Below are 9,244 nucleotides of genomic sequence, written 5' to 3'. Positions count from 1 at the left end.
GGGATCCGAGTTCTTCTGATACTATCATGCTCATTTTTCCCAGTAAATAATCATTTCTCCACAACGTCTCCCTGAGTTGTTTGAAGTGAGATTTTTTTTTATGATTTTATTTATTCATGAGAGACACAGAGGCAGAGACACAGGCTGAGGGAGAAGCAGGCTCCCTCCCGGGAGCCTGATGCAGGACTCGATCCCAGGGTCCCAGGATCAGGGCCTGAGCCAAAGGCAGACGCTCAACCACTGATCTACCCAGGCATCCCTGAAGTGAAATATTCTTATGGCTAAACAAACTTATTAGGAGTATAAGCCAAAAAAGAAATTTTGTGGAGGAAGCGGGAACACAGAATTTTAAAAACACATATATGTCCCATAGTTTGACTATGTATGAACCAGAATGTTGAAGGGAGGGTGGTGAGATGAAAAGAAGCTATCCTCGTTTATCATTTCTGTGGACTAGGGTTAGCCCATAAAACGGTCAGTTGCTTCCAGACTCTGCAAGTCCCCTTTTAATGGATGTCTCGGATTTTTAATCTGTCAAATAAAAATAATATTACTTCCATGAGGTCTCACCAAGCTGTTTGGGGTGGATGAGGGATAACAGAGATGAAGAGCCTTTGGAAGTGTACACGTGTCACGCAGGCCTAAGTTTTGTTACAGGCGGTGGGACTCTGATGTGGTGCCTGAGAAGGGGGACAGAGACCCGCCTTCCCAGCCTTTCCTTTTCTACTTCTTGGGCTTTTTTCCTCTTTCCATCCCCTCTCTCACTACTTTTCTATTTTCTTCTTTGTCTTCCCACTGCCTTGCCTTTTCTTCTTTCTCTGTCTTTTCTGAGGCTCGCAGCGTCCCTTGGGTGCCTGCAGGTAATTGCCTGTCAGATCTGGAAACTGAACAGCTTGTGGTCGACATTACATCTTTAATCTCTGTTTACAAGGATTTTACATCATGCCCAGGTCTGGGCTTCGAGAGGGGTTTGGCAGCTGAGTTCACGATTACTAGCCAGCCTGTGGGGAGCTTCATTAGGCAAGCTGGAGTAAGTCCCTGCTGCTTGCCACACCTGAGCAGGGCGCAAAATACTGTCCATGTGACACATCAGTGCCACCAGTTTAAAATGTCTGTCTTTCTACCTTGGTTTTAGGGCTACTATTTAAATCATCTCATATTTTTTCTGCCCATCAGTGTTTATTTGTGAGTTTTTCTTGACTGGCTACTTTTGGCTGCTCTAGAGGAAAGCTGTCCCTTAGGTACCTTCTCCTCACAGTGAATTTCATGTATGCCATGTAGCAGATATATTAAATCAGATTTTTCCAAATAGATGCTCTGTTATGGGTTAAGTTTTACACTTGTCCTGCCAATTCATATACGGAAGCCTAACTCCTAGTGGTCCTGAATGTGACTATTAGATCGGGCCTTTGAAAAGGTGACTTAAATGAAACCTTTAGTGTGGGTCCTAACCCAGTCTGACTGGTTTCGGAAATATGGACACACAAAAAGAAACCAGGGGTACACAGGCATATAGAAGAGACCATGGAGAACACTGGGAAAAGGTGGCCATCTGCCAGCCAAGGAGGGAGGCCTCAGGAGCAACCAAACCTGCTGGCTCCTCCTTGATCTTGGATTTTCCAGCTTCCAGAACTGTGAGAACGTTTCTGTTGTTTAAGCCACCCAGTCAATGGTATTTGCGGCAGCTTTAGTGAACATACCCTCAAATTTTAATGAAAATTTGTAAAGCATGTTAATGTACTGTGGAAGCAGCCAGATAAATACAAACTTAATTTTATAGTATAGCTGTCCAGTGGTAGTGATGGTCTATAGTAGTCAGGACTCTAGAGAACCAGAATGGATAATACCTCTTCCTCTCTCTCTGCCTATCTGGATTCTAAGGTCATTATAGGGCTGGGGAGTCCAAAATCTGCGGGGCACATCAGCAGGCTGGAGATCCAAGGAGGAGTTGATATTACATTTTCAACTCTGATGTTAGAATTCCTTTTCGGGGGAAGGGTATCCCAGTCTTGTCTTTTATGGTCTTCAACTGATTGGATAAGGCCCACCCATATATAGAGAATAATCTGCTTCATTCATAGTCTACTGATTTAAACTTTGATCACATCCAAAAAATACCTTCAACATCTTGAGTGGTGTTTGAACAGATTCCTGCCTAGCTAAGTTGACACATAAAGTTAACCTTTACGTGGCATTAATGCAAATGTGGTAGCCTGGCTTACTTTGTAAGAAAAGTGGGATTTCAGAAGGTGATTTAATAAAAGCTCACTTTCAAATGGTGCTGTTAATAGTGATATGCTTTTGCATGTATAGCCTCACTTGATCTTTTTTCAACCAACCCTTTGTTATAACGTAGGAGTGACCTGACCATACATTCAGCTGTAGTATACTCGTTACGGCTGCATTTCTGTTGATCATGCAAAGCATTAAATGTGGTGTTGTGGACTACGTTTTATTTACACGGTGCTTCAAAATGTCAGCACTTGGCTATGCTTGTTTTATAAGTCACTTGGTCTTGGTATCTTAAGCAGAATATAGAAAACCGATGAAACCTATAGCTTAGTATTTTTTGGAGGGAGGAAGGCCGGATTTTGCATCATCATCCTACTTTGCTATCGTGGGAATTCCTGCTTAAAAATCTAGGCCTGTAATTGAGGTAATGTTTGAATTTTAGTTCTGTTACTTCGACTGTCCATTCGATTGAAGCTTAGAAAAAGTAGCTGTCTATTAAATTGAAGCTGCCTTTCTGAGGCTGCAGGCTCCAGTAGAATGGAAGGGTGGGGTCTCCTAGGGAACCAAACTTGGGCGGCAAGAATGCCCTCCTTAAAAGGGCCCGGGTCTGTTTAAAATGTGTTGGTAACTGTTAAAGAAGAAACCATTAACCCACCCCTCCCCCACCATCTTCATTGTGATTTAAATCAATCCCTACTTTTCATTCTTGCATAAAGCTAATTAACACCCTAATTATTTAGAGTGTGTTAAAACCAGGTTACAGGGCTCCCCTTTCTCAAGAAGGGGTTGACATTTTTCTTTAGGAGCAAGTGAAAATATATTTATGGATAGTTTGCAAAAGGATTCAAATCATTTAGAAATACACCACTTTTCCGAAACCCTTTGTTTTTATCCCAGTGTCTGCGATTTAAGGATCATGGAAGTAAATTCTGGGTTTATAAAAACCAAATAGCTTTCTAAGGATATAAGACTTTGAATGTACTTAACGCAGATTACTTAGAGAAACTAGAAAAAATTGGAATTGAATATGCAACATATCTTTGAAAGAAGGAAGGCATTCTGAGCGCAGAAGCAATAGAAAGAATCACAAAGTATACTTAAATTAGCTTTAATTCTCCTGTTATTAGATGGATGGGAGGGCACACGGCCCCTCCTCACCTCCTATCAGCAGGCAAATTCAGACCCAGAAAATATCAGTCTTTATTATTGTCAACCCATCAACTCAATTCAAAACAAGCAGAGGACACCACAAGACAATTCACAGCCAGTAGCTGACCACATGGAATAGTGTTCTCACTTGCCGATAATCAGACCCTGCAAATTAAAATCAGATGCCAAATATATTTTAATCAGTGGTCAGAGAAACGTGAGAACTGATCAGATATTTGATGTTAAATTATTCTCAAAAGTCTTAGGTGTAGGGGCACCTGGGTGGCTCAGGTGGTTAAGCATCTGCCTTCAGCTCAGGTCATGATCCCAGGGTCTAGATCCCCAGGATCTCCATGTTGGGCTTTCTGTGCATCAGGGAGCCTGCTTCTCTCTCTACCTCACCCCCATCCACCACCCTCCCCTCCTTCTGTGTATGCGCCCCCCTCTCTCTCTCAAATAAATAAAATCTTAAAAAAAAAAAAAGTCTTAGGTGTAATGATGGTATTGCAAAAAAAAAAAAGAAATCTTTTTTTGTTTAAAGACTTTATTTAAGAGAGAAAGAGAACTTGGTGGGAGGGGGAGGGGCAGAGGGGGAGAGAGTCCTAAGCAGACTCCACGCTGAGCCCACCACAGGGCTTGATCCCAAGACCCTGAGATCACGACCTGAGCCAAAACCAACCTACTGGGCCACCCAGGTGCCCCCAAGAAATTGCCGCCTTTTAGAGATATATGCTGAAACATTGAGAGATGGAATTATACAGTGTCTGGAATTTGCTTCAAAATTGTCTAGGTTGGGAAGGAAGGGAAATGAATACAGGCATGGATAAAATAAAACAAGGGGGAGGGAAGCGAGTTGATATTTGGCTGATGTTTACATGGGGATTCATTACATTCTTTTCTCTTTTTTGGTTTGAATTTTAAAAACATGTTTGTAGTTTTTTATAATAAAAAGTTAAAAATACAACCCCCCCACAAAACCCAAAGACCCCACTAACTTCAAAAAAAGAGGCAACTAGATATTTTGTGCTTTCTGATGGAAGTATACTTCACCTCCCATGAAGTATTTATTTTTGCCCCAAAATTGAATCTATAGGAACTCAGGACATAGAGGAATATTTTAAATATTCTTATGAGATTCAGTCAGCATAACTCTGTAGGCCAGTGACCTTGTTTCTTCAATAAGTAAAGAGAAACAGGTTGGGGGGGGTACCCAGGGTGGGAAGGGAGGAGAACCTACAGATTAAGAGACTGGAGATACAGAACTGCCATTTACAATGCAAGAAACTTGGTATTCTGATTCCAACAAACCAAAAAAAATTTGAGACAGTAGGGAGGATTTGAACATTGAATAGTTGATATATTTAGGCATTGTTGTAATTTTTTAAGATACGGTATTGTGCATATGTTCTTTAAAAAAAAAGTTACTGTGTAGAGACATGCTGAAGTATTTCTTGAAGCCATGCTATGTGGTCTGGGATTTACCACAGATGATCCGGAGAGGGAGTTATTTAAAAAGAGTATAAGTGAAGGGAGACAGCCACCAATTAGTAGTCACTGAAGAGGATGGTAAGTTTCTTTCCTCTTAGATATGTTTAAATGTTAACATAAAAAAAAAAACCTGGTAGGTTTTGCCCATTGTTCTATCATTGTGAACATTGTCTGCAGTGACCGTATCTAGTGCCCTTGCACTTTTCTAGTGTCCTTTATGGGAAACAGTTTTATCGAAGATATCTTTGAAAACCAGATGCACAGATATGTTTCTGGCTGTGTGCTTTATGTTCCTTTCCTGAAAATATAACCTAAATTCTAGACAACAAAAGAGTGTTAACTTTTTCAAAATATTTACTTATGTAATTTTACATATCCTATAAAATAACAATTTATTGCCCTACAAGTTTGCTTTTTTCATTTTTTAAGCTTTTTTTAAAATTTAAATAATCTCTACCCCCAACATGGGGCTTGAACTCACGACCCTCAGATCAAGAGTCACATGCTCCTCCAACTGAGCCAGCCCGGTGCCCTGGGTTGCTTTTAATATTGTCAGAGTGGAAGAAAGCAGGACAAAGCCAGTTATGCTAGAAAAGAAATACTTAGGAAAAGACCAAAAGGAAATAAAGCAAAATGTTCAACTTTGTTTTTAGAGAATATCAAATTTTGGAGGTGGATATTCCTCTTGTCTCTCTCTTTGTAGTTGTCTGTTTTGTGGTTATATTTTGTTTTTAAAATCTTAAACAGAAAAATATATAATGTTGCAAATTGAGAAAATACACCCACTACCTTATTTATCTTCACCTAAAACAAAGATACTTTATTTAACAAAGTAATATTTGGGTGGGGGTTATTTTATATTTTTTTATATTTTTGCAATTATTTTTGCAGTTAGATGCTCTAGATGAACTTTTGTATGAGATTTCTTTATTTGCATATTCATACATTTACTTAATTCTTTTGGAATAAGCTAGAGAAAGTAGCCTTGGTGCTTTTGACCTGTGGGAGGTTGTGCATTTTCTGACCTGGCTACATGCAGACCACTGACAGAGTTGTCTTAACATACTGCCTTTCCGTTTTCCACTTTCTTGGCACTGAACTACCTAAGTGCTTCCCTTTTGCAGGACCAAAAAGAAAAAGGAAGAAACTAAAAAAGGAGCAAGCAACATCTTAACAAATAGTTTGGGAAAACAAAGTTAAGGAAGCAACTAGTTAAGTTGTAGATACTCTGGTAACCATTCTCTGTGATCTTTGTCATCTCCTGTGTGGACCGAAGGCAGTGGAAAGCACTGGGATCCCATGGGCTGGGTGAAGTTTGCAGGGATTCAAAGTAGGAAAGTTGAAGATTAACCCAAGTGACAAATGACCTGACCTTCCAGAAGTCCAGACGTGGCCAGGGTGGCATGTTGCTCTAAAGGCCTAAAGGTGGAGGTGGGGATGGGTGAGTAATGAAGCAAGTACCTCACAGTTCCCCATTTCTGTCTCTTAAATTTGTGGCAGGCTGACAATCACTGGCCCCAAAGTGGAGGTGGCTCCTGGGGATGCCTTGGTAAAAAAAGAAAGTGCAGCTCCAGCACTGTGCTTAGGGACCGGCAGCCTTCCAGGGATTGTCCCAGAGGCCTGTGGTCAAGGAAGGTGGCACTTGGGCATGGGGTGGGTCTGCTCTCCGCTCTGCAGTGATGCTAAGCTATAGCCCGTAGACTGGTGTCTTGCTCTCTACAAGTAACCAGAAAAATTTGGCCCATGGATTTGATAATATGCGTAGATATAGCAGTAGTAGGGTGTGTTGAATTACTATCGCTGACTTTACTGAGACAGTTCTTCTGGGTCTCTCTCCCCTTACAAAGTACGAACACCATTAATCTTGCAAAAATATTTGCCCAGTTTGATATTTGAAAGTCACTAATTTAGCCTTTTTTGGTACTTAGAAGATTTTTCTCCCTCATACCTAAAAACAGTGATAACAAGGCTGTACTTGACACCCAGGCCAAGCCACTACTGACTAACACCACAGTCCCTATTTTAGAACCTGGACTGGTTCCTCTGTGTTAGGAAGCTTCCATGTGGTTTGTGCTTGCATTTCTGAAACACAAGCTGTTCATCTCTGTTTAGTTGTCTGAAGTGTATGTTGCTCAAAAAAAAAAAAAAAAAGAAAACACAAAACACAACAATAGCACCAACACTGATTGTTCTGTTATACTTAATTTCCAGGCTTCTGGGCAGCCCCAATGGTTCAGCGGTTTAGCGCCGCCTTCAGCCCAGGGCATGATCCTGGGGACCCTGGGGATCGAGTCCCGCATCGGGCTCCCTGCAGGGAGCCCGCTTCTCCCTCTGCCTCTGTCTCTGCCTCTCTCTCTCTCATGAATAAATAAATAAAATCTTAAAAAAAAAATTTCCAGGCTTCTTAGAAATCAGTTGGTGGAGGGGGTAGGGGGTGGGGAGAGAATATTAGAACAAGATACCATGAGGGATCTGAGGCCTAAGAAGGTGAAGGAAGTTTTCCGGAATCACATAGGTGCCCAGAATTTAACTTTCCAGAGCACAGGGCATTTGTCACTCTCGTTCATAGCTCTGTCCAGGGCACAGAAGGCGCTCAGTAAATACCTACTGAGTGAATGAATGACTGGGCCAAGCCAGATTCTGAGCCCAGGCCCAACTCAGCACCATAATGCTCCTATTGAACCGCATTCAGGATGTAACTGAGCTTTTGAACTATCTCAGGTCCATTGGGTAGAACTGAGGGATTTTTCTTCAGTCTTTCCCCCTTCAACCATGCCAGGCTGAATCTCCCATTCCTGTCCCTTCACAATGTGCAACTTCCATCAACTTTCAGAGATGAATCCAGTTTGAAAAATCAATTTAAAATTGATTTGAATCTTCTCTCTTTTCCCCAGTGCAACCTGAGCCTGACTCACAGCCCTCGAAGTGAAGGGAGAGTTGGGATATCTTGCCCTTTCACTTTTTCTTCCCCTTGCTTATCTGGGGTCTCGTACCCCTTCCCCACGTTGGGGAGACAAAAGAGGCATCGGGGGTAAGGCAGGAAAGGCGAACATCTCTACACTTCGCTGTGTGTAGATGCTGTCCTCTACATGCTGGTTGAAGCTGTGTCTTTGGCTAGCCACTGGCTTAGCACATCCCAGGTCTCTGGTCCCTGACTCAGGCTCTGCCTCTGGCTGGACCTTTCCTAACCCCTCTCTCTCACTCACTAATGGGGACTTCTTACCCCATGGCAGTCATCTTGGTTAGGTATCAGCAAGATACCTCAAGTCAGGCTTCAGAACATGATATTCATTTGAGTTCCAGGAAAGTCACTTGACCTTGTCTCTCTGAACTGGATGTATTGGCTTTTCTGCAGTGTCACCTCCCTCTCCTACCTTCTCTCCTTTCTCTTCAGTTCCTTTCTCTTCTGCTCTGAAGGACACAGGGGAAATCAGGCAATCCATTGCCTTAGTAAATGGCAACCAGTGAAAGAAATGTTGGTTCTTCCAGACACCCCCAGTGTCTCTGTGTGATTCACTTGATACCCCCGCCCATTGGTGGGCAGAGGAGTGAGCTGGAAAAGCTGTGGAGCCTGAAAGAAAAAGCACTTGCCCTCTCCTTAAAGGGACTCTTCCTCTCCCCTCCCCTCTAATTGAGACCAGGAAGGTGATATTAACAGGGCTGGCTTTGTTACCTTGGAGGAAGTATAGGACCCCAATTTTAGTAGAAATTGGGTCACTTAGTGGTTCTCTGTGTCAGCGGTGGGCTTTGGTTTCCAATGCCGAGGCAGTGGGAGAAATTATACTAAGATTTTATCAAAGGCATTTTAGCAGATGGAAAAGTGTATCTGTTGAGTTATAAAGAAGTCTGAAGGGTTAAAAAAAATGTAGTCTTATGAATTGGGGAGATTAACTGTCAGGCTAGGAATATTCCAGCGGTGTTTGTGTATTATCTCATTTATGCTTGAAATCACTACACTATAGGGACATGAATGTCCAAAGATGTTCAAGACAGAGCTGTTTATAACCATGTAAACCTGGTAACAGCCTAGATGCTCATCACTATTTTAGCTGTAAAAACTTTTGATGGAGCTCTTTACTGAAAAGTTCAGCATATATTACCTGATGAGAAAAGTAGTTTATAGAGCACAACATTTGCTCTATGCATAGAAAAAAAAAAAACGGGGGGTGGGGCGGCAAACAAAAATATTAACAGAAAGCAATTCTATTTAATTTTTTATTTTCTCTGGTTTTTGAACTTTTTAAATAAGGAATCTTTTTAACACATGTAAAAAATATTTTTTTAAAGACTTATTTATTCATTTGAGAGAACGATGGACCTTGAGCCTACCAGGGGCAGGGAGGCAAGGGAGAGGGAGAGGGAAAATCCAAGCAGA

The 9,244-nt window shown here is 41.7% G+C and overlaps 1 protein-coding gene across 16 annotated transcripts in view; it reads left to right on the top strand.

Annotated features, from left to right (window-relative positions):
• Positions 1-9,244, top strand: part of RAI14 (retinoic acid induced 14) — a 138,295-nt gene that overhangs the window by 52,794 nt on the left and 76,257 nt on the right. The gene's annotated exons all lie outside the window — the stretch shown is intronic.

This window comes from Canis aureus, chromosome 4 (genome assembly GCF_053574225.1).
Source record: "Canis aureus isolate CA01 chromosome 4, VMU_Caureus_v.1.0, whole genome shotgun sequence".
Taxonomy (NCBI): Eukaryota; Metazoa; Chordata; class Mammalia; order Carnivora; family Canidae; genus Canis; species Canis aureus.
This window is presented reverse-complemented; position numbering and strand designations above follow the sequence as displayed.